General features: G+C 40.7%; 1 protein-coding gene across 3 annotated transcripts in view; it reads left to right on the top strand.

Moving 5' to 3' along the window:
- LOC129177034 (netrin-G1-like) overlaps positions 1-26,467 on the top strand; it is a 120,673-nt gene that overhangs the window by 10,787 nt on the left and 83,419 nt on the right. The gene's annotated exons all lie outside the window — the stretch shown is intronic.

Below are 26,467 nucleotides of genomic sequence, written 5' to 3'. Positions count from 1 at the left end.
TGTCAGGCGTGCTCTGCTGTTTTTAATGAATGTGTTTGATGCCATTCACGGTCCAGGTTTGGCCCACGGCCCGCCAGTTGAATAACGGCATTATGGTATGAATTCTGTTTTTTGCTTGAGCATTATTGTACTGAGCAGCCAGGACAGCCAGGACTATTTTTACTTGGTTTTGTTGCTGCAATACGTTCCAACCCGGATACACTCCTATGGCCAACATCAAAATTTTTGGTACTTTTTGCAAAATAACATGAACCAGTGGTTATAACCTGCGTCTAGCAGCACCTTGGAGAAAAAGCGTCTCATTGGTTATTTAGTTGCTATTGTCAACAGTTCTGCCACAGGTTGCATTTATCTGAACATCCCCAATCAAAGAAAGCAGCGGGACGCCCACAGGCAGGAAAAATCGCTTCATCAGAAGTGGTGCGAGTGCCCGCCGAGAGCTCCCTGCAAGTAAATATTTACCAATTAAAACGTGACGTTTAAAAAGCAGCGTGTTTGTTCTCGTGGCTCCAGATGGCACTGAGACGTTTAATACCGTTGTCAGATGAGAGGAAAGGACGGGAAGCTTTACATCAAAACAAACGCAGGAAACTTAACTAGCTGGTGCATTAGCGGGGATAGACAGCGCGGTGCATGCCGCTGCATCATGATTAAAAAACTGCAAGATTCTTTTTGTTCAACATCTTGAAAGCAGCCAGAGCTTCAGCACTTCAGCACTTTTTTGTTGATTTGCAGTGCACTTTTTCATATAGATTTCCACCACAACATGCATTGGCTTACGTTATCGTTTCGTATCGTATTGTTTGTATTACTGTTTGTATTAGCGTGTTAGGGTTTGAGGATGTGAAGGTCCATTCGACGGCTCTGCTGGAACGCTTGGAGCACGTTTGATGTGTCGGCTGGCACGCGAGCAGACTGACACCGCTGACCTTATCCGCCAGGGCTTCCTGAGAGAGCATTGGAGATGAGAGGAGCATGCAAATGAGCTCTTTTAGGGAGTCACCGAGTCACCTGCAGTTCTCTAATCAGCTTCCAGAGGATTTGGTTTTCTTCCTAATGCCGCGTGTCAAGTGTGGTCAGAGTCACCTGGATGAATGGTCACTCCATCCCTGGTGCACAAATAACTTCTTTTATTCTTGGTCTGATTTAGGCTCGGCTTGAAATAGGCATGAGTTGTGGAGTCTGGCATGGAAGGGGCGTTAATAATTCAAGAGAGCTGATTTCTAACAAATTAGGCTTTAAAATGTAGAACGTGTTCAGTGCAAAGTCAAGGGGAGATGTCTGCTTTTGGATTTATTTCAAGACTAATTCCTTTAACTTTGATGTTAGAGCACCAAAGAGAGTTAGGAATGAGACGATAGTGTCTCACAAAGATCCTTAAATGGCAAATTATTATTCCAAATGGACTTATATATGTGCTCCTGGAAAAATCTGTCCTGGAAAAATCTATCATGACGCTAAAAGACTTGAAGGAAAGATGCCATGAAGGAAAACCTCCTTCCTCATGGAGGTGACACCGCTTCTGACCCATCCTTAGCGAGATGACTTGACAAAGAAAAAAAGAACTCAGGCTTTGCTACACATATTAAAACAACACTTGGAGCTCTGCCAACTATCTGTCAGTCAGATACAGACGTGGAAGCTATGTAAGTTGTTCTTCAGCGAATAGACTAACCTAGCATGATGTTTCTGTTCCAATGTTATTGTATTGTTAGCACTTTAGCATCACACTATCACACTATGCTAGTGTTGCTAACATTTGTGTCCTCCTGTCTCACTCCTTAATGTTAGTGCTTAGTATGAGATATATGGCATCTATTACATTGGACAAGTATGGCAGTGTATATGTCCAAAGTGGTTCAAGTACATGAGAGGTGTCCTAACTTTTTCCAGTGAGAGCCACATTGTGAAAAATTTATTTTGTAATGTTGTAAACACGTGTAGATATGATAAGTGACATGTATTTAAAAAAAACTGCTAGATATAGGTGAAAAAGCGTACCATTCGTATGAACTTTAGTCTTTCAAAAAATTCAAACTCTACTATTTAGGGTTGTCTGATATTGGCTTTTTTGCCGATAACCGATATGTCTATATTGTTCAACTCTTAATTCTGATTCCAACATCAACCGGTACCGTTATGGGTAACATCACATATCTCCTGTCGTGGAAGAACTAAACTGGACAGGACTGGACTTGTATACCTTATTATGTATTATTATTATTATTACGGATGTCCGATATTGGCTTATTTGCCAATATGCCGATTTTGTCCAACTCTCAATTTCCGATTCCGATATCAACCAATGCCTATATTTGTAACATCACATATCTCCTGGAATTAACACATATCTGTTGTGAAACTAATGGATACAACATCAGCTATTAGCTTCTCGACGTGGCTTTAAACAACATCTCGCGTAAGCAAACTACCGCCTCTGCCTGAGGCTATTTCCGTGTTTGTTTTACATTTCCGCTACCCCAAAGACATATGAATGAATGAATTGTTTGCGGGAATACTGTGTTTTCCACGTCGGCAAATTATGCTCTCATAACGATGTTATAGTGGCCAAATCATGCAGTCTATGGGCAATAAGTTGATACCTGAAGTGTCTAGATGACCAAGGTTGGCCACAGCCACCACTGGCCACACCGTAGCTGCGCCACTGCTTCTGGACCGTCTATTAGAGCAATTAATAGCTGAGCAGTGTGCCGAGGATATGTTTTCAATGGATAGTTTCTGGACTCTGCTCCCCATCATGGTGGCCAAACCCACGCAGGGCATAAAACAGAAGTGGATGCCAATCAGCACTCCTGTTTTAAGTCTAGACTCCTTGGATTGCATGCCCACTCATGCTGCTACAGAGGGATTCCAATATTAACAGATTTATGTGCTGAATCGCACTTCAGAATTTAAGTCAAAGTCAAGTGACAAAACTTGACCGAAACCGACCAAAGTAATCATGGAAAACCTATCTACCGCTTGCAATTCATTCAAGATGCAGTTTTATTGACAGCTCCTCCACATGGAAAGTTGTGTGCTGCAGTGAAATGCATCCAAGCGGTAACGGCGGTTAGGCTGTACTAATGTTCTGCACCACAGAGCCGCATTTGTCAAAATTGTCCCCCAGCCATGGGGGTGGCCACTGGGCTGGCCGGAGAGTGACCGAGGGTGGCCACAGTCACCCCTGGCCACCCCGTAGCTCCGCCACTGTCTGTGAAATGTCATTCCCTGGGATTTGGTTTGCAGCACATGAATGAGGCATCTTCTCCGCTCCGACTGGTACCACATCCAATATGGCACCGACGTCGACGTATGGCTCTGCGCTCAATGCGGCGTCTACACATATATGTCGATGAGCTACTACGCTCAACATTTGTGGTGTTTTGACAGCCCACCACGTCCTGCCTCCCTGAACACAGTTAAGCAAAGCATGAGTTCAAGTATATGCTGCGTGTTGACAGAAATGTTGCTTGTGGTGCTTAAAGGCCATATCGGCTTTCATTATAGAGAAAAAAAACGATACCGATATTGACCGATATTACATTTTCATGCCAATATGGGGCCGATATTATCGGACATCCCTAATTATTATGTATTATTATTTATTATGTGTTATTGCACTACAAATTTCACGTGATCGGTTCTGTATTTATTTTTTTTTTATTCTTACTCTATTTTCTTATTTTTCTTATCTCTCATGTCTTGCCCTGGTTGTTTTATTTTGTGATTAAATGATTAAGTTTATTATGACATTTTTGCATACCTGCTGGAAATGTGAATTTCTCTTGGAGATTAATAAAGTATCTATCTATGTACTTTTTAACTCTCAATTACCAATACAGTATGTGTAACATCACATATCTCCTGTCGCGGAATTAACACCGCCGCCACGAGTGGCTGCCTTTCAAGCAGCTCTGTTTGTTTATTCAAGCACATTTTTACGTCCCATGCGACATCCCACATAGGTGTGATTCCCTGTCCACCCACTGATATCACTGAATGGCTAAAATGTAGTGTCCCGGATGCTACCGTGGAGCTAGCCGACTTCAAGGCAGTCAGAGCGGACAGGAACAAAAGAGTCTGTGGAAAGCGCAAAGGACGTGGGCTTGCATCGTATGTGAACAAACTGTGGTGTCATCCTGGCCATATGAACATTAAAATGTCCATCTATACAGCCTTTTTTTAAATCGGTTATCGGTAAAAAAAGAAAAATGTAGGTATCTACCAGTATCACGTTTTTATGCCACTATCAGGCCGATAACATTGGTGGGTGGCTATTATCGGACATCCCTATTATTATTTTTTTTTTCTCAGAATATTACGACTTTTAAAAATAATGTATTATTTCTTTAATATTTAAATTTATGTTACTAAAATTACATTATTTTTCCACGTAACATGCATGACTTTATGCTCGTAAAATTGAAACTTTTTTCTCTTAATATTTTGACTTTATTCTTGTAAAATTACGAAACTTTTTTCCCCCCATTTCTGCTGTTGTTTTTTCTTTTACATTTTCCAAGGATTCTAACTTTCTTGTAAATTTTCCTTCTCATAATTATGACTTTATTTCCATAATATTTTGACCTTATAACCATAATATTTTGATTTTATTTTCATTTATTCTTTTGGCAGCCTAATTTATTTGTTTGTTGTTTCTCATAATATTACCACTTTCAAAAAGTTCTTTAAATCTTTTTTCTTTAATATTTCAACTTTATGTTACTAAAATGATATTATTTTTCCTCATCATATTATTATGTTCCATATATTATGACGTTATTCTTGTAAAATTGTGACTTTTTCGTGTTTAATTACAACTTTTTTCTCTTACTATTTTGACTTTATTCTTGTAAAATAACTGCTGTTTCACTGTCCATTTTTGCTGTTGTTTTTTAAAAATATTTTTTTTGTTTTCTTTTTTAATTATATTTTTAGAATGTGCCACAAAGAAAAAAAAAAACAGCCCCGGGCCGCAAATGACCCTCAGACCATACTTTGGATCCTCCCGAAGTACACAGTAGTACTTCTCGGAGGCAAGACTGTCGGAGGCAAACACACCTTATTAGCATTAAAGATACACACACACACAAATCGGCATGTTCCCAGTAGGCGTATAATCTGAGCAACACACTTTCAAACCACTATTGTGGCACCTCTGACACAAAATGGTTAAATACTAAAATATGATCAAATGAGCTCTAAACTTTTGACAACAACAACATTTTTGAAGTTGAAGTTTGTCGTAAATAGTGTCCTATTTATGCTCCAAGCAGAGGTGGATCAACATTTATTTGGACTCATGCCTGTGGCCATCTGATTAACGTTATTTTGGTCTCCACTTAACCCCCAAGGAAATATTCCTGCTTTTCTTTGAGGGGGAGACATCAAAGTAAGCTGATAAATATCTGTGACCACATAAACACTTCCAAGCAACAGCGACCAAGTGGTTTTTCCACCGGGGTCACAGGAAAATGGAGCTGACGCAACAAGAAAACATGTCAATCTACGCCCTAATGGGGACACTTTCCCTCACCTTTAGCCAGTGAAGAGTTCATTTGCAAAAGCAGATAAAAGCCATTCTTAACATGGATAAACAATGAATACGTGGCAGTCTCCCAGCAGCTTAGCGGGAGCTCTCATCTTGTGTTTCCATCCTAAGCCTCTGCAGGGACTGTGCGCTGAACTGGCAGCCTCCACTCTTTCATCCATTCTTAGAGAACTGAATAAAGTTCACAGGCATTACAAGGATCCACCCTGCCAGACTCAAAAGTTGCTGGAAAAGGCGTCGCTTGCTGGAACGTGTAGGCCGATGGCGCCTAACTCAAAGCCTCAGCGTTCCTTCATTTATCTCCACCGCCGGATCTCCAGATGGGGAAAGGAAGTGAGAGATTCTCTTATCCTCAGCCGCCCTATTCCGAACGCAATTGGGGAATACTTTAGATGTTAGGGAACGCTCCTTCTTGTCATAATAGACAGTAAAGCTGATTTCCTGGTGTATGGAGCCTGGTAGAAGCATCAAGTTCCTCCTGTTACAGCAGATATGAGCTGTAATCAGTAGTAGTTTCACAGCCTTGATATGCCAAGAATACAGTGGTGCCTCGGTTTTTGTTAGTAATTCATCCCAAAAGGTCAGACGAAAATTGAAATGTACGAAAACCGAAGCAATTTTTCCCATAGGAGATAATCCAATGAATCCTAAAATATGAACAAACACATGGTAAATGGACTTTCACTTGTATAGCACTTTTCTAACTTTAAAGGTACTCATAGCGCTTACATAGATTTTATAGAAAATAATTCTAGTTTTACATGCAGAAAACTAAATATCACTATAAATGATAGATTAAACGCATAAATTAACATTTAATATCACTTTTTCTTAAATATAATTATTATACCTTTAGATTCAGTCTAATAGCTAAGTGCATTGTCCGTCTAATAAGTTCTAATAGCCTCCTTGACACACACACTCACGTAGCTGTGTGAAAGCTGTGCAACACTTACACATACGATTGATGGAAAAATACTGTGAGACACACAATAGATACATTCTTCTCACACACACGATCTTATCTCTCACTTCTACACAAACTTAACTTTCACTTTCTGCTATATTGAGTCTGTGTACTTTCATTCAGCGCTCTTTCTTGCCAATCGTTCTCATCAAAGTTAGAGTTCAGCATTGTAAGCAAACATATTGCTCTTATTTTTTAATACAATTTTAAAACCTTTTAAATTGGGTGATGGACTGCTTCTCTGGCAGCAATGCTGTGCCCAAGAATGTGAAAAACCAAATCATATGAAACCCAGGGTTCTGTATTAAGATCCCATCTGCTTCCTCCTTCACTCTTAACTGTTTAATTAAAAGAATGTACCACCAAATCCGCGCTGCATCACCAAAAAGCACCAAAGCCATGATGAGTGATGGTGACAGACAATGCAGAGGTGAAACACAGATGAACAACACATACTGAAGAATCCATGAGGGTGTGTGTCTAAAAATACACTCTGATGCAGAACAGCTGTCCAAGACTGGAAAGGAAAGATCCTTGGGACCCTCCATTCTAGAATTCTTCATGATCATTGTAACACAACGGTGTACACATAATGTAGGATGTAATGGAAACATTTCTTAGGCTTTTGTTGACAGTGGTTGGTGCTTTTTTGGTAGCACAATTCCATGGATGCTGACAGAAATCGTTGCATGTCTCAGAGGTACTGTGTATTGGAAATGTGTTAGCCTTGATGTTGGAATTTAGACAGTTTAAAAGTATTTATAGTACATAATTCTATTGGGAACACACTTTTTGCGTGCCAGTAGCTTTAATGGTAATGAGCTGTGTTTGCCTAATAACGGTGTTAATAACATTTCCCAGTAATCAAATTAATAACTATTTCAAATGTTACAATGCCGTTTCCATTACCAACAGCGAATTGTAGCACATTTATTTATTATTTATTTGTTTGCTTATTATTGTAGCATCACACAGTGTTTGACACTCTTTTTTTTTTAAATCTTAAAAAAACGTCATTCTTAACAGCAGTGACATCTCCAACTTGCACAGCGCCTCTGTGTCCTCTCGACACCCGCACAACACTTTCTCATTCTCCACCAATCACAGGCGAGCTGCATTCACGAATTCCGACCACCAACACAAAACACAGTCACTGACACGGTAACCTCTCAACGCCACACACCAGATATTTGAAGGTTTTTCAAAAAAGTAACGCAATTATTACTTTCCCTGTTAACAAATTACTTTTATGAAGGAGTAATTCCATTACTAATTTGGTTACATTTTTGAGAATGTGACTAAAAACTAATTTCTTTTTTAAAGGAAATATACCCAAGGCAACATTAAGGAGTGGGAAAGGAGGACACAATCGTTAGTAACCCCAGCATAGCTATTTGTGCTAAAGTGCTAACATTACATTGCTAGGTTAGCCTATTCATTGCCGAAAAATGATCAAACTTCATCGGTAGCTGACTGACGGATAGTCGTTAGAGCTTTTAAGATGTGTAGCGAAGCTTACTTCTTTATTCAAAATGGTGGGTATATACATTTGGCAAGGGGCGGGTCACAGGCGAAAGATGTTTTTCCCTTTATGACTTCATGAAAAGCCCCGACTTCAGAAAGGAGCGTTTGAGCGCCTCTCTTCAAGTGAGGGAGATTAAAGATTTTTCTCACGTTTGGTCCTTACCAACACACTAAGGACACATATTACTGTTAGAACATCATTTAAAAAAGGACATTTACAAGCAACACTTGTGAGATTGTACATCTCCTTTACAAAGCAGCTCAAATAGGCGCGACGGGAAGGTCGGGATTCATTGTTAAAGTGCCGTCTTACTGCAACAAACTCAACATGCTCTAATTGAAGGCTGTGAATGATGTCGAGGAACTTCTGTCTCATTGATTCTGTCAGCCACACTGAAATGTCAAATTACTGACGTGCAAGAAGCATAATTCAGCCATGACGCATTCCTGCTCGCGTCGCATCTTCGCCACATGAGCGGCAAAGATGCTTGAGATGTGTGTATGTGTGTGTTGTGTGTGCAGCAAATGAGTTAAATGGGGTGGCAAAGTGTTGGGAAGAAGGGGGGCGGCGGAGACATATCATGAGGTAAGCGGATTGCTTTTGAATAATTGCAAGGCAATCGAGGCCCTCATGCGTGGCCTGGGGAATGCTGGCGAGATTTGTGTCTCGGGTTTTAAAATTCAGACCTGCGGAGGAGGAAAAGATTTAATATCTTAGGTCCATTTTTTTGACTGAGAATGAGGATAAGTGATATGAGTGCTTGCCTCAAATACAAAGAAACAACGTGAGGTGAGATTCCACCGACAGAAAAGCTTTTAAATTGTCTAATTGTAGCTGGGATGTTTATTTACTTCAACTGCAAATAGGATGCGGCGTTATGTGGAAGCAGGCAATAACTGAAAACTCATTAAAGTGGACCCTCGGTTTTCATCATGAATCTGTTATCTTTAATGAAAGAAAACTGGAACGTACGAAAACTGAAGTAATTTTGCAATAATAAATCCAACTGTAAATTCTTTATTGTAAACTTCAGCAGCAGGGACAATCCTCATTAAACACACTGTTGTGTCTCCCTGAAAACTGTTGCCGCTGCAACCTGTGGAACCTTTACATTACCCTCCTATTGAAACAGACACTACCTTCCTACTTTGCTACCACTTCTTTCTTGAATTTAATAGTGTTTATCACCTACTTTATCAAAGTCCTGGCACATTTTTGCAGCCATACTGAAAGCTGACATGCACGAATACATAGTGTGCTTGAACGCCTCATCAGCGCAGGGCGCAGTGCTTTATATGAGGAAGAAAGAAGACAGATACGGAGTTCTTTATTGTACATTGTATGGTCTATGAACAAATAAACTGAGTCTGTGAATAGACTGTCTGCTTTGTTTGGGCACTCGATTATGTAGAATGATACGTGAGCAAACGGGCTAGTTTGTTTGGTGCACTGTTTGGCGGTATAACCCGGACATATTTAATAATGATGTGGCATATAACGTACACCACTTCACAGAGGGAAGCTGTTGTACTGCAGAGACATAACACAATCAGAATACTTTTCACCTGGAAAAGACGCACCCTGTTGTTTTTATCTGTGCGCACACACAGCTTCTATATACAGTATGCCACTCTTTTAAATCTTTGTCTGAAGAGCGATTGGCTGTGTAAACTGAGACTGACTAGAGCCAGTTTAAACTAATATCCCAAAACAACAAAATAAGGGAAGTTTATACCCATTGTACCGTCTGTCTGACAGAAGTCATAAAAGAGAGTGGAAGAGAGTTCCTCGTCAGAGATCGATTGGACATTGTTAAACCTACGTTGGCCACTAATCACTCTCTCCAGCACTGCCAATGCAATTGTAGCCACTCCTGTTTGAATTAAAAATCTAAACTATCCTTGAGACTCTTAAACTCATTTCACACTTGTTAGAATACCATCAAAGAATCTGGTGGGACTTTCCCCTTGTAAACGAGCTGGTCTGTACAGGAGCTTTGTTAAAAGAAAAAAAACAGACTTCCGTACGCATCTTAAAACCAAGCATGAAGCTCTGCCAATTATCTGTGTGGTACAATAAAAGTGAATCACAGGACCCTTAATGTTCTGTAATAAGACCGCCTTGTACATCAAGCTGAAACACTCACTAGAGTCATCCAACAGTGGAGTCAGCTATGTGTCAAATGTCTCATACAAACTTCACCGTCTGACATAAACATCAGAGATGGAAGTGGTAAGTGGATGTACATGGAAATGGGACATTTATATTTGTGAAAACATGGCAGATGCCATTTTTATAGTACAACTAAAGAAAATTGTGGAGCGTAGAGGCTTTTTAAAAAATACATTAGAGTTAGAAATGAAGCCGAGTATGTTAAGCTGTACACAAAAGCTCATCACTTCCTTTCCTGTCTACATGCATAATTCATTCGTCTTTGCATTTACAACCTTTCAAGAATTAACCTGTCATGCATCCTCGGGAATAATGCTGACATATCTCTGTCTGTCAAGCACTCACCTCAGCTGGAACGTCCAGCCTCCATTTTGGCACTGGGCCTGGATATTATGCATCATCAGTTGACAGAAAACAAGGGACAGGGAAATTAAAACGCGGGGAAGACAAAAGAGGTGGCAGGCGAGTGAAAGCATAAATGATGATTCCCTTTACTGCCATCAACCAACCCACCCCTTCTTTCTGCTATGGCGTTGGGGGACATGTTGCGTGTCATGGCGGTGTCTTGCTACGCAGCGGTGCGGCGATGATGTGCTGGGCAGGGCCGGTTCACAACAGAGTCAAGGGCGGCGGGGTGACGGGGAGCTAAATGCTCCAGCTGTTCCTCATCTCCAAACAAATCCACGCATGACTGAACCCCTCCTCGTCTTCCCCCCCAAGGAAGGGCATCCGGGGTCAAACAGGGGCATTGTCAGTTTCTGTTATGACCTCTGCACTCTTTTGTGTTATGTCACCAGCTTGAGACTGACTAAGAGATTTACCGACCACTTAAAAGTGCAAGATTCTGGCTCGAGGAGGTGACCCGTCATCATAAAACACCAGACTGGGATGGGGTTCTTGTAGGCCTGGTGGCTGATTTATGAAACTGTTGTTGCTAAGCAAGAAGGTTCTTGGTTTGAATGGGAGAACCCAACTTTTCAGCCATTCTTTGTAGGGATGTCCGATAATAAACATTAGTTTGAGAGATCAGTATCGGTAATGAAGTACACTAAGTCCCCAACTAACGAACACAATTGGTTCCAGACAACCGTTCTTAAGTCGAATCGTTCTTAAGTCGGGGAAAATGTAATATTACCAATGATATAGGTACTACATGTACGTGTATACATATACAGTATATGTGTATGTATGTAAATATGAGTTTGGATGCAGTAGTAATATTAAACGAGGATAATTAATGAAAAAAACAAGAATAAAAATGATATAATAATACGTAATGATAAATGTTATTTACCTTTGAAGAGAAGTGGTCGAGCATATGTCGTTGGTGGTGGAGCAGGAGGAGGAATTATTGAAGAAAGGACAAATCTTCGTCGTCGTTAGATTCCTCTTTGTAATGATAGTGGATGCCATTAGTACAGAAGTCTTTACATGTTCCATAATTCGAACCTTGCCTTTGTAAATTGTCCCTATGGTTGAGCGATTCACTCCATAAGCACGCGCTACATTAGCCATTTTCTCGCCACCGTCCAACTTCCTGATGATGGCCACCTTCGTTTCCATAGAAATTGCTTGACGTTTCCTGCCACTACTACTAGCACTTGCACTCAATTTATCAGCCATGATAACGGATAACAAACGTCTCTGTAAAGTATTGAATGGGGTACAAACGGCGTGCTCCGAGATGTTATCAGCGACAAGTGCAGACGAACTGAGAAAGATCGCGCGAGAGGGATGCTGCTACCCACCATTCGTAGCAGCGGAATGGCGCGCAATACAACAATAGCGCATTTTTATTTTGAAAAAATTAAAATGACAAAATATGGCAATTTTCGAAAAAAATCATGAAAAAAAATAGACCAGTCGGCTTGTGTTCGTATCTACGAGTATTCTCACGTTGGATGTTCATTAGTAGGGGACTTAGTGTACAGGACATTATCAATATATGGTATATTGGTAGTGTTGGGACCAGCCTTTTTACAGCGCCACCAGATTCCATTATTCTAACCAATGTTCCCTCTAAGCTGCGTGCGTCCACAAGCGCGCACTGCTCTCGCGTTCTCAGCGCACAACAAATCCATGCAGCGCATAAAATACAATGTAACCTGAACTGTAAATGATGTGAACACATAACAATTTATTCTGTACCATTTTGCAATGCAACTCAGTGAGTGACAGGGAACAACAAGCGGTAAGAATGTAACACACTGTCCAACCAACGATAAGAACCGGTTTGCACCTATTGACTTCCAAAGCCAATCAATTCATTAACAGCACATTACTTAGTACATGACACTGTTTTACAGGTTAACGTATAGCTAATGCTCCTTGTTAACCCTTGCTCGTATTATGGAGAAACAAACGGGCAGAGCAACATCCACTCAGGATGAGAATAAAGAAAGCTACAGTGTGGATTCCTCCTTGCCGTCTCCACTTATATACAAAATACGACAGAATGGAAGTTCTCAGATCTCTGGTTTCTCAGGTTTTGGACAGGATCTGATACTACAGTTTGTACGTCTGATGTCGCTCACAGAGGTCCAAGGAATGCTCAGGTCTTTTTTTGTGTATGCTCAGATACTTGAAAAATTAGGGGTAACATTGAATCTAAACAGCTGTGAAATGAATTTAGGAGTCTCAAGGACAGTTTACAATTGAATTCAAACAGGAGTAGATACAAACAATTGTAATGTCAGCACTGGAGAAAGTGATTAGCAGCCAAAAAAAGGTTTAGCAAAGTCCAATTGATTGCCGACGAGGAATTCTGTCAGAGCGTTTGTACAATCGGTGTAAACTTCCCTTTCTTTAGTTGTTGGTGATATTAATTTAAACTGGCTCCAGTCAGTCTCAGTTTGGATAGCTAATCACTCCTCAGACAGAGATGAAAAAAGTATCATATCTGGAAACTGTGTGTGTGTCTTTGTGTGCTTCGATAAAAACAACAGAGTGCATTGTTTACAAGTGAAAGGTCCTTTAAATGTGTTATGTCTCTATGGTAGATAAGCATGTTGCTGCACTTTGTCGAAAACAGAAAACATTCCATTCCAAACAGAAGGAAAGCCGATATCGAGCATCTCTAATTCTTTGTGGGGTTTGTATGTTCTTCCCATGTAATTTTGAGTTTTCTTCAGATACTATGGTTTTCCACAACCAAAAGGTTAATTTTCAGACAGTTCTGTTGACCAAGGTCGTGACACAAGAGCTGGATTTGTTCCACAGATGCTACAAGTACAGTTAACTCCTGTACCTCTTTGGAATGATTTTAATGCAGAAAAGTAATTTTGTTGTAGATGGAAAAGGTACAGCTGTCTTAACGGTCCCTGATTGTGCAAAAGTTACTTTTTAATGATTTTCCAACAGTAGTATGCACACCTAGTAGCCTGTTTAAGAACCACATGTGGGAAAAAATCTATCATGGAGCGGCAAGGCTCAGGTGGTAGAGTGGTCATTTCCCAATCTGAATGTTGCTGGTTCGATCCTCCGTCCTCCCTAAGTATCCTTTGGGGAAGATACTGAACCCCCACTTGCTCCTGATGCTGCGTCATCAGTAGGTAAATGTGTTAACAGTGTCAAAGCGCTGGAATACCTTGAAGGTAGAAAAGCGCGATACAAGTAAAAGTCCATTTACCATCATCTACCTCATTTGGTTGTTCCACTTTTGCAGTTACATTAAACCTCCTGATACTGCCTCTGACCTGCACCCGAGCCAAATGAGCCCGCCCTGCGTATACATCCACCATTTTGTAAAAAAGCAGGCTTTGCTACACATCTTTAAATACTGTACAGCCCGCACCTCCTCCAGCTATCTGCCAGTCAGCTACAGACTTTTAGTTTTTTAGCTACAGAAATGTTGTTTTTCTTCAATGACTAAGCTAACCTAGCATGATGTTGCTGTTAAAATCTGAGTGAAATGTTAGCACTTTAGCATTACTTAGCTATACAATGTAACGTTTGTGTCTTTCGCACCCCTTAAAGTTACATTGTTGAAAATTGACCAACTAATCATCTGATATTTTTGTTTTGAGAATTATGAGGTTTGTACGACAAAGTAGTTGAGACTGAATCAACAGCGCCTCTGCTGGTTGCAGTCAAGTAAAGCACTTCAGTTTGTCTCAGTTTCAAGATGAGATCAATCAACAACTAAGCACACGCAATCACATAACTTTTGATTTCTTAACTGAGGAGGAAAGGCTGATACTGTACACCTTGTTGAATGATTGTTAGCCGAGACAAAACTGAGCTAAATTTGCAGCAAATTTACGCTCATTGTTAAAGCCTCGGTCACACCGCCCGAACTTTGCTGTAGCGTCCCTGGAGCGGTGAAAAAAATCATCACCGCTCGTAACCGCGCACAATGTGGGAAAAAAAAAATAGAAAACACGGGCGTTGTCCTAGCGGTGCACCGCTGAAGCCGCCGTTGCTTTAGTGTTGGTTTAACGGTAGCGAACGTTGGTTTAGCAGTAACGCAAGCGTTGATAGAGCGGCGTTCTGCGCATGGGGGCTGGTGGCATCCTCATTGTTCTGTGGGTGGTGTCGAATAAACAAGCCTACTAGCTTTTTATGACTTTAATCGCCAGGTCTGCTCGCACGCATCATACAGTACAGCTCCACACTCACAACTGTTGGTCCCATCCGCAGTCCCACAGTGCCCTCTACTGGTCAACATGTAGCAGTATAAATATAATGTGTCTGCAAACACTACACTCATGAAGTGCTGGAAGGCTCATTCCACAGCTCCACCATCAGCTTGTCATATCCATGGTAGTACAGTTTTACTGTAGCTTTGAGCAAATTCGATATAACTGAGGTCTGCACTCAACGGATATGGGCTCCTGGCCCATTTCTCCCCGTATTAATAGCGAAATTATGCTCCGCCTCCGACACCTCTATACCAATGGCAAACCAAGGTTCATCACCGCAATGGATCCCTGCTTCATCGTTGCTTCAACGCCTGACACCGTTCCAGCAATCCCGTGTCCGCTCGTAAAGCGCTTACAGCCGCTCCAAATAAGTTTTTGTAACGTTTAATCACCGCCCGGGCAAAGCTGGCGAAGCAGCAGTGGTCCAGTGTTGAAGATTTCTGCGTTGGCGTAGCGGACCCAAGCATCCACGAACTTCCGTCTAGCGGCGCCAAACTTTGACTGGGCGTTGTTGGAGCGGTGATTAACTTTGCCGTAGTGGAAAATTGCCCGCTCCTCACCGCTGGCAATATTTTGTGCAGCTCAGAACTTTCGGAGAAGTAGGAGGGGCCATCAGCGGTGGCCGAGCGCATACGGCGTTGCCTTAACGGGGGGTAACTTCTGTTAAAAGGTGGTGCGCGGTTACGAGCGGTGATGAATTTTTTTCACCGTTCCAGGGACGCTACAGCAAAGTTCGGGCGGTGTGACCGGGGCTTAAGCTTCATATGACATTCTGGTCCCAATGAAGTTGCCGATTTAACATCTTTATGTTTTTGGACACTGTGGGCCGAGATCTAAAATCACTAAAAGCAAACTTTTGTCAAAATTCTGGCTGTGTTTTGGTTGGAAGGCAAAAAGGTCAAGCAGTGCAGCATTTTAGAAGTTTGCATTCATTTTGATGCGGTATGCCGAGAGAGATTCTGCAGGGAGTGGAAAGGTTCTGAAGGCAGAAACGATGGCAAGATGACAGGCAACTATTGGGACCCCCCGCTCCCCACCCCGCTACTTTCCCCCTTAGGAAAGGCAGCTATCACGTTGTCAAGCCACATCGATCTGAGAAAGAGCAAAAGAGTGCGTGTGCCCGGGTGGAACCGGCTTTTCCCGAAAGGAGCTGATTTTTCTAGAATGCTGAATGAAAGGGTGACATTTGAGCGCTGCTTTATTCCTCACGCTGGCATTTGAAATTAATAGAAGCCTCTAATAACTATGCAGATGGGGGGGCTGGAGGTGTGGTGACATACTGAGCTAACACGCTGGCAAACAATATCGCCATTCTCTCCATTTCTCGGTGATGACCCCTGCCAGTCTCTGCCAACGGCCTTTGTTCATGCACTTGCTCTTTTTTGAAAAAAAAAAAAAAAAAAACACACACACACTCAGCCACCACTAAAATCAATGTCGTACATAAACCAGTCTGGATAAAATTTTAGGCTGAAATATTTGTAGGTAAAATTCAGCACAACTGTGTACAGAGGAACCTCAGTTTTTGTCATTAATTCCCGCTGAAAGGTCTCAAAACCGAAAACCGAGGCAATTTTTCCCAAAGAAAAGAGTGCAATCCCTTGTTTGTCATGGTTAATTAATTCCAATCGTGATGAGTGAATTTCTGCATTGTAGGATTCCATTTTCTTAGAACATTTTTAGCGTTATTAGAGCCCTCTAGACATAAAATAACACACCTACAGTCATATTTACACACCTATCACCCAATACACTAGACATACTACGAGAAAATAAGACTTATAAGTACGCCTGTCACAATGAGAAATTTTGCTGGATGATAATTGTCCAATAAATTATTGTCAATAATCATTATTATTGATAAAAAAAATAAGAAAATGTTTTCATTAATTTTATGGCATAATAATGAAAGTACATGGTATCAAAACCAATAAACTTTGATTTCTCAAGAGTATTTAACATTGTTATTGGAATGTCAAGAGCTTTTAAATAAATTCAACAAACAAACAACATTGATTTAGTATTCTTTTAAACCGCTAGAATAATGCATAAAGTTAATAATAACTTGCTACCCAAAAACCTCATACAGTATTTTTCAGTCAGAGAGGAGAAATATGATCTTAGAGGAAAATTAAACTTAAAACATTTATATGCAAGAACTACGCTGAAAACCCACAGCATTTCCGTGTGTGGAATTAAATTATGGAACGGATTGAGTAAGGAACTCAAACAATGTACAGAGATGAGCAAATTCAAAAAACAATACAAGCAGTTGATGTTAAATAGATGCTAAATACAAGGCAGAAGAGTCTTGATCATCACAATGATGTTCTGTCAGGTTTGTTTTTTTTTTTTCAAGTTTTGTTTTTTATTTATATTTATTTTATATATATACAATATATATATACAATATATATACAATATATACATTTTTTGTCTTCTTACTGTTATTTATTATGTATTATTATTGTGATTATCATAGAAAACACGACATGGAATGCAGGAAGTGAACTACATGTACTGTACTAGATGTAGAATGGATGGGGGGTAGGATTAAATAAGCTTTGCTTCTTCCTCCTCCTTTTCACAATGTCTTTGAATGTGTCTTCTGAAGGCCTTGGTTCATTTAGCCATTTTTATGCTGGAAAATGCTTAATTTAGGCTAAAAATACATAAAATTGGCTTAAATTTGCGTTTTCAACCGTATTCAACCGCATTCAACCACAAAACAGCCATGGTTTATTATTATATTTTTGAAAAACTGTGATAGAGTGAAGCCACGAAATTCCAAGCTTTAAGTGGCGAGGGATCACAATGATGTAAATCCGATTATCTTTTCCAGACACCCACAAACATGAACAAAAGTACTTTTAATAGAGAATAATGAGTTTTACATGCAGAAAACAATGTGAGATAATTATAAATGATGAAAGGATGGAACTTATTGTTGATGCAGACTTCCCGTACATCCTGGTGAGATGGAATTCAATGATGTTTGTTACCTTCTGCATTAAATTGCTGCTACTTGAAATTTTCTGTGGCCCCATGATGGGTTATTTAGCAGTCACTCAATAAAAAATGCACGATTAGTGAGTCAGCAATGGATCGGGTGCTTTGTTTGGGCACTCCATTTCAAAGAACAATACAGCACAGGGCAAACAGACTAGTTTGTTTTCAGCAATTTTGTACCAAAACCGAGGCAAAATATGGGCCAAAATTTTGGACAAAAAACAAATCATAGAAAAAGTAGGGCGTATGAAAACCTATGTTTGATTGCACATTTAATTTTTTTTTTCCCGTTACTGTGGTGAACTTGTCTCCCTGTTTGCATTAGCAATACAGCAAATATTAACTGTGGCAAGGTGTGTACAAGTGTACACTGCACTTGGCTCTGTACCGCTACATAAGCAGACCAACGTGAGCAGTCTGGGCTGGATCAATATTATAGGTAGGGATGTCCAGTATTGGCTTTTTTGCCGATAACCAATATGCCGATATTGTCTAACTCTCAATTTCCGATACCGATATTAGCCGATACCCATATGTGTAAGATCACATATCTCCTGTGGTGGAATTAACACATATCTGTTGTGAGGCTACGGGATACAGCATCAGCAATTAGCTTCTCAGCGTGGCTGTAAACAACGTTGTACAATATTGTACATTTTTTTGATCATCAAAAAGTCCAGGGAAGAAAATCAAGTGTCATAATTTTCATATAGGCCTAGCACTCTTAGTGCAGCAGCAGTGGCGGAGACAGAAATCTTTGAGACCATTGAGAAGGTGAGACCATTACTCAGATAGGGGTGGCAATAAGTTGATGCCACAGCTACCGCACTGGCCACCACGTAGCTCGGCCACTGTGCAGCAGCACGCTTTGGTTTCTATGTCACACTACAAATTGCATGTACACAGTAATTCTGGGTCAAAATTAACATATTTTGCACCATCAGATTTTAATGAAATTGCATCTGCAGATAGATATTAAAATGAATTTATATCCTACATACCTTTTATGTTGTCCTGAAGCTGCGATCCATGAGTTTGAAAGGCTTAAAGTTGGACTTAATATTCAAAGCCATCGTATGAGTAGAGGTGATCCAACACTCCAACACTGTAAATACGATGCGAAATTGAAGAGGAAAAGTAGTCTACCCAACCAACATGTATACAATTGAAAATTCACCCGATATCATATGAAAAAGCAACATTTTCACGGATGTCCCCTCGGACTCGAAGCGCACACACACCGTCAGATTTTACCATCGCTTACTTTCGGGAATTGTTACATTAAAACTGCTGATAAGCGGCAAATCTAGAAAATGGATGTATGGAAGGAACAAGCTAGTTTGCTACTAATCAGCCACGTTTTTTTATACGCTTTTTTGATTAGGTCATCTTTTGCGTGCCGGAAAATACAGGAGCCCATTTTTTCAGAGATGCTGGAAATGGGAATTTCTCTTGGAGTATCTATCTATCTATTCAAGCCTTCGGTACTTTCTATTATCATGGGAAACGTGAATTGACTACCGAGCAAGATCGACGAGCTGGCAAGAGACCTTAAAATTTGTGTTTCACTGAATGGCTAAAAGCTAGCATCCCAGAGGCTAACGTGAGGAGGTAGCCGACTTCAGTACAAGCAGAGCGGCCAGGAACGCAAGAGCCTGAGGATAGCTCAAAGGAGGTGGGCTTGCACTGTATGTGAACAAACTGTGGTGTCATCCTGGCCGAGTGAACATTAACTCATTGACTGCCAGCCTTGTTCAGAGCAGAGAGCTCCATACTGCCATTGTTTTTGGGCATTTTTACTGAACTTTCAAGACCCACAGAATATTGAGTTTTAGGACTACATAAACATTGAAACTATGTCAAAGAAACTTTAGAATTTCTTATTTAATCAGAAAAAAAAGTTTGTTTTGTAGCCTTTTTGGGTCTTTAGATATTGGCAGTAGAACATAGGGTAGTTTCAGCAAAAACACCTCATTTTGACCAAATAGCAGAGAAAACTAGCTTTTTCTGCAGAGAAGCAAATTCAATCAGAGTGACTATGGGGTCTGCTGGATGTGGGGCTGAATCCCTGCTGCTGAGCGATCCAGAAGAAGAATCAGGGTCGGGTTCTGAGTCAACCACTAGCTTGTTGCTTCGGCTGCCATTGTCAACTGCATTTGTGTCTACGTCACAAGCTCTGTGACAGTATTTTTTGTATTTTTTCCGCTTGATTTCTGCATGTGTTTCGCCATTTTCCTCTCTCAACCCACAATCCATCTTCTTCATAGACAATCTGTCGCTGTCGGTTGGAGGAAAACAGAACTGTTGCCCCCTACTGGGACAGAAATACATTGCCTACAAGTCAGAAATTCACACACAAGATGAATATGACTTTGATCTGTAGCTCCCGCGAAAAACAGAAAAAGACGTCAATAGACGTCTTTATGCGATATCGGGCCCATATTATCAGTGGGACGATATTGTCGGACATCCCTAATTATAGCTGACCAGTAGTCGCCATTGGAACAACAGAGATGTTTGTGTCGCCTTTCACTTTACTTGTGCGTTTGTTTTGCTTTTTCGTTAGCTTTTCTGACATTTTTTGGGGTGAAACTTATTGCAAAAGGGATGCACAGAGAAGAAATACCAGTGACAACCAAAGAATAAGAATATATAAAAGAAATGAAGTGCGGTAATTTCCAGTGTATAAGCAGCACTGGTCTCGAAGCCGGACCCGCTGAAATTGAATGGAAAAATTGGTGGCGGTATGCACCTAAACGTTGGTTACAACCCGCAATAAACAAGAAGAAGAAAAACGTGTCTACATCCAGTCGCCTATTTTTCCGCATTCAGGTTTAGATGGATAGATAGCAACTTTAGACATTTCCAAGAGAACAACATGGCATTTTATGTTTTGTTTTATATGCTTTATTGTATCTGTATTTCTATTTTTTGATGTATAGTATATGTGAGCGGATATGACGTGTACGCCTGTGGCGCTAGGTACATAGCGTAATGTTTACATAGGGTCACTTGGGGAATTGCTGGATATTACATACTATTTCTGCTGGAGTTATTGCTCTGGACTTCACGGTACAATGAGACCAGGGATACGATGGTCCGCCTTTGAGTCATCAGCGTCCCGGCGGTTGCAGGTATGTGTCAACAATGCAATTGCTGCACAAATTCCAGTACTTCCCCTCTTTTATATGTTACTTTCCCTTTTTTTCATTCACCATAACAGGCTTTGCAATCTTGGCGGTATATTTATGGTGTTTATTGAATAATCCAAATACAACAATGTTTTACATTTGATTTTAGTATAAATTGTGCTTGTTGTTGCTCACTGTAAACTGCAGTGTGTGCATGCATACCCGGCTCTACTCAACGAGAGCGACAGAGTTAACAAACGCAGAGAAAGGTGGCTTCTCTGGTCTGACGAGACAAAAGTTGAACTTTTTGGAAGGTGTGTGTCCCATTACATCTTGCGTAAAAGTAATGCCACATTTCAGAAAAAGAGCGTCATTCCAACAGTAAAACATGGTGGTGGTAGTGTGGGGTCTGAGGCTGTTTTGCTGCTTCAAGACCTGGAAGACTTGCTGTGATAAATAGAACCATGAATTCTGCTGTCTACCAAAAAATCCTGAAGGAGACTGTCCGGCCATCTGTTTGTGACCTCAAGGTGAAACAAACTTGGGTTCTGCAGCAGGACAATGATCCAAAACACACCAGCAAGCCCACCTCTGACTGGCTGAAGAAAAACAAAATGAAGACTTTGGAGTGGTCTAGTCAAGGTCCTGACTTGAATACTATTGGGATGCTGTGGCATGACCTCAAAAAGGCGTTTCATGCTCGAAAACCCTCCAATTTGGCTAAATTACAACAATTCTGCAAAGATGAGTGGTTCAACATTCCTCCAAAGCCCTGTAAGAGACTCATTGCAAGTTATCACAAATGCTTGATTGCAACTGTTGCTGCTGAGGGTGGCCCAACCAGTTATTAGGTTTAGGGGGCAATCCCTTTTTCACACAGGGACATGTAGGTTTGGAATTTTTTTTCTCCCTTAATAATAAAAAGTTTCATTCACTGCATTTTGTGTTCAGTTGTGTTGTCATTGAGTAATACAGTCAAACCTGTCTGTAGCGGCCACTAAAGGGAAACGGCAAAAGTGGCCGCTATAGGCAGGTGGCCGTTATAGACAGGTTGGCGGCCATTTTGGCGGCCATTTTGTCTATGATTAGAAGCTTATTGTGTTTGCAGATACATATAATTATACTGTTACATGTTGACCAGTAGAGGGCACTGTGGGACTGCGGATAAAAGTTGTAAAGAACAACTAGGCTTGTTATTCTACACCACCCACAGAACAAAGCTGTGTTACTATATATACGGCAGTGTCATTACAGCTTTAGTTCATCAGGAAGTGACGGTGCGACGTCACGAGCAGGAGAGCTAGGCTGAGTGCTAGCTGTGAGTGTCGAGAGAGTTGAGAAGTGTGTTTATGTTGGCGTGGATGTAAAGTCCTGCAGTGTTCTCCGCTGTTAATAAAGCCATTAAAGTGCATCGGCGACGTGAGTCTCTCCTTCCCCACAACAAAGGGCATTACAGTATTGACCAGTGCACATTGTCTCACACCAGGAAATAAACGGTGTCACTGTCTGCAACAAGCTCCAAAGAAGACGGCTTTTTTTATGTGGAACAACTGACAGTTTGTGTGGATCTTGTGAATGATTGTGACTGAGCTAGGACTCAGTAATTAAAGTCTACACACGACGGCTTCATTGATTAAAAAACGAAACTTTTTTGTGCATGAAGCTTCTGCTTGAGTCGGTATTTTGGCCGCTATATGCGGTCAGATATTGACCAAGAAATATAAAATGGGTGGCCACTGGCCGCATTAGACAGGTGACTGCTATACACAGGGTCTATAACACGTACATTTTCTGCGGGGGGATTTTTCAGTGGCTGCTATAGGCAGGTGGCCGTTATATACAGGTGGCCGCTAAGACAAGTGTGACTGGTATTTATATTTGCTTGATGATCTGAAACATCTAAGTGACAAACATGCAAAAAAATAACAAATCAGGAAGGGGGCAAACACTTTTTCACAACAGACCAAGTTTGACTCTGCACATGTTGCTTCCCATCATGCTTTGCTGCACTGCTCTGTAAATAGTTGTAAATGTTACGTGTTTAATGTTACTGTATGTTGTTAGTTTTTTGTCATTCCATGTACAGTAGTATTGATAGTTGTCCTGTGCACATTTACTGTACTTATCTGTTAGCTGTTCTATTCATCTGACACCATGACTATGATTAGTGTTGTGTAGTTATCCGCCTTCTGTTCTGACTGTTGTGCTTAATGAACAATGGAGTACTCCATCAATTTTCTGTACCACTTTTTGTCACTAGTTATGCTGGACCCTAGCTGTCCTTGGGCAAGAGGTGTAATACACTGTAGACAGGTGCAATAGTTTACTATCATTGTCAATCAAGTGCTGGCTTGAAGATAGATGGCTGCAATCAAAAAGCAATGCTATTAGTTTTATAATTAAAATTTTTAACATAAATGGTGTATAATTGTACATCAACGTGGTATTCTAAAGAAGAGATAGGCATAAGATTTTGTCTTTCTAATCACTATAAATTAATATTGAAAAAAGTCAAATAGACCTTAATTTTTTCACGTAAGAAAAAACACATTTGCAATACCAATTCTTTTATTTTATGTGACAAAAGCAAAGAGATTTACTTGACTTACAGTTGTAAAGTTTAATCAGAATGTCAAGAATTTTTCCAACTAAATGTTACTATTTCATTTTCAGTGTATCTACATGTGTTGCCTTACAAAATATCAAAGTGGCCCTTGCATCCTTTCAATTTTCACTGTGGCCCTGACTGGAAAATGTTTGGACACCCCAGTATGTACATACAGGATACAATATAAAGATTATTGTCCATATAGTGTAACTAGCTAGCTGGTTACACATCATGATAAGCAGTGTAAATTCACCCCAGTGGGACGGCGTCACATGGGACAGATAATGAGGCCAGGTGTTAACGTCAAGCGCCCTTTCCCTTTTGTCTGCCGACTCCCTATGAATCCCAATCAAGGTCTGCGGCGGCGGCGTCTCAGCGTTAGCGTTTATTTCGCCCAGTCTCACACTTCAAAGGGCCAGACTTGGAAGCGGTTGGCGTCCTCAAAGGGACTGCCTCTGCGAGGGCTACATTCCAAAGGGCGGAGCGCTTGATGTGCGGCAAATGGAAACATGAATGCCGGGAGACGTTTGTGTGTTTTGTTGTCTTGATCAAACGTCAACACCAATAGCGAGTTGCAGACGTCACCTCTGCACCCTGCCATGCTTAAACACTTGATGCTCATCTTTTTCATCTTCCATTTGTTTAAAGTGTGAGGCCAAAAACTTATTTAACCCTGAAATGATCCTCGGGACATTTTGTGCTTTTTTTTTTCAAGCCATGTTGGCTGTGTTGAAAGGTGAAATCTTAGCATTTTAGAATGGTCATATCTGTTCCTTACATTATAGCCTAAAATGGCAACGCTACACAAAAAATGACATATTGCTTCCTAAGTATAAAAAACGTCCCATTGAAAATGCCATTTTTTATCTTGACATAAGCTAATGCAATTCTTTGTTAAAATTTCAATTTGAATTTTCCTATTCAAAACATGTAGCAAAATAAAAATAAATAGTCAAGTTATGTAAACATACTGGCCTTTAAAGGTTAACATTTCCAAAATATAATTTATATTTTACGTGAATATTTCCGGCAGAAAAAGTTGTAAAATATTAATAGATTTTTATTCATATATCAATGTACAGCAGTTTTTGGGAAGCTGACATTTTTTGTCATTTGTGTGAAATGTGTGACAGAATTCAGTAGAGATGCAGAACAGGGCTGAAAGCTGGACCCATTTAAAGGGACTGTATGTAACTGCCTCAAGATACATTTTTTTCCACCCATAACAAGTCTCTGGTTATCATGTTTTCACCTGTAAATGCAGCCCACACAGGCAAAACCTATCCTACCCACTCTGAAACCGAGTGTAGATATTCAGTGCTATTTCACTGAATATGCAATGTACTAGGACACACCTGTGCAACAAAACACACCTGGAAGGCACCGATACCTTGTACGCATAGGATAGAAAGCTTTCCATTCTGTGCCTGAGATCCGATATGACGAGAAGGGCACCCTCCCTGTCCTTTAATTGAGCTGAAGGTCAGGAGAATGGGAAGCCACTGCCGGCCTTGACTGCAGGTCATGAACGCTCTATTGAATTTCTGCCAAAGCTGCGATCCCCTCAATATCTCAGCCCAGCTCATCCCAGACGCCTCCTCCATCAGGAGCTTATGCTGCGTTCCTGAAGGGATCAACAGCCAGTAGACTCCAAGCACGCTTCTCTCGGATATCATCCCTTTTGGCCTCGGTGTCCACCATTGAGAATCCCCTTCACGAATGTTGAGCTACTTTGCGAGTGCTGGCCAAATGGAGCGTGGCTTTTCAACTAACTGAGCGTTTATTGTGTGCTCTGATGGCCGCCTCGTGATTCCATCAAGTGGCGCTTCAGTTCCAATCATCATTTTATTGTGGCCTACGATCAATTCCCACCACCAGGGATAATAGAGAGAACATGTCAGAGCCTTGTGGTGTTCTCCGTGAATGAAGAAGTGTGATTGTGGGGGTGTGACAGGCAAGTGCAGGTGTCATGTGGCAGGTTGGGAGGTGTTGGGCCACGGTTTGATTGAACCAGCAACACCTTTGGTTTCAGGTTCAGCAGGGACTACCCCACCTCCCCATGCCCCCGGTCTCAGCATGCAATTTGAGTTTTTAATGTGCTTGTATGCTTCACTGCTCCCCATTTTGCATTTCGCTGGTTTCAGTTTCGTGTTCAGTCTGTACGATACAGATAAATAAATAGATATTATCAGTTTCAATAGTATTTCAAATCAGGGGGGCACAAAAACACTTCTGTCCCCCAGTAAGGGTAGTTTTGTGGTACTACTTCCTTTTTAAATTCCAGTAGTGTTTCTCACCTTCTTTATCAAAGTTCTGGCATTTGCAACTTTTTATGCAGCCGTATTTAATTTTCAAAAAATACAAATTCCTCCAACACTCAGCACAGGACACACACTGCTTATTAGCAGCAAGAAAGGAGACAGGAACTGAGGTGTTCATTGTTATGTGCTCTATGAACAAATAAACCAGAATCGGAATCTGTCTGTAGTGTCCCAACTTTAAAAGAACCACTATCCATTCTTCACAGAGATGTGAAGATGTTTTGTTTTTGCACTAAATTCTGCAGACTAGATTGTTAGGCTAACTGTTTGGCCGTCGAAAAACAAGAGATATTTTTAGTAATTATTTTCTTCGAAGGCCGCATTATACGAAAACCAGTTTCACTTTTGCTTTGCAACACGCATCTATGGTGCGTTCGAGAACCACCGAACAAAATGCAACATCTTAACATTTGGCAAAAAAACATTATCAAAGAATCATAAAGACACGTGGGCAAATTGTGGGTCAATACATGCATGCTGTACATTTTTATCATCGTATCATCATCAACATTTCTTTTTTTAAATATTATTTTGAGGTTA

The sequence above is a fragment of the Dunckerocampus dactyliophorus genome, chromosome 2 (assembly GCF_027744805.1).
Source record: "Dunckerocampus dactyliophorus isolate RoL2022-P2 chromosome 2, RoL_Ddac_1.1, whole genome shotgun sequence".
Classification (NCBI taxonomy): domain Eukaryota; kingdom Metazoa; phylum Chordata; class Actinopteri; order Syngnathiformes; family Syngnathidae; genus Dunckerocampus; species Dunckerocampus dactyliophorus.
This window is presented reverse-complemented; position numbering and strand designations above follow the sequence as displayed.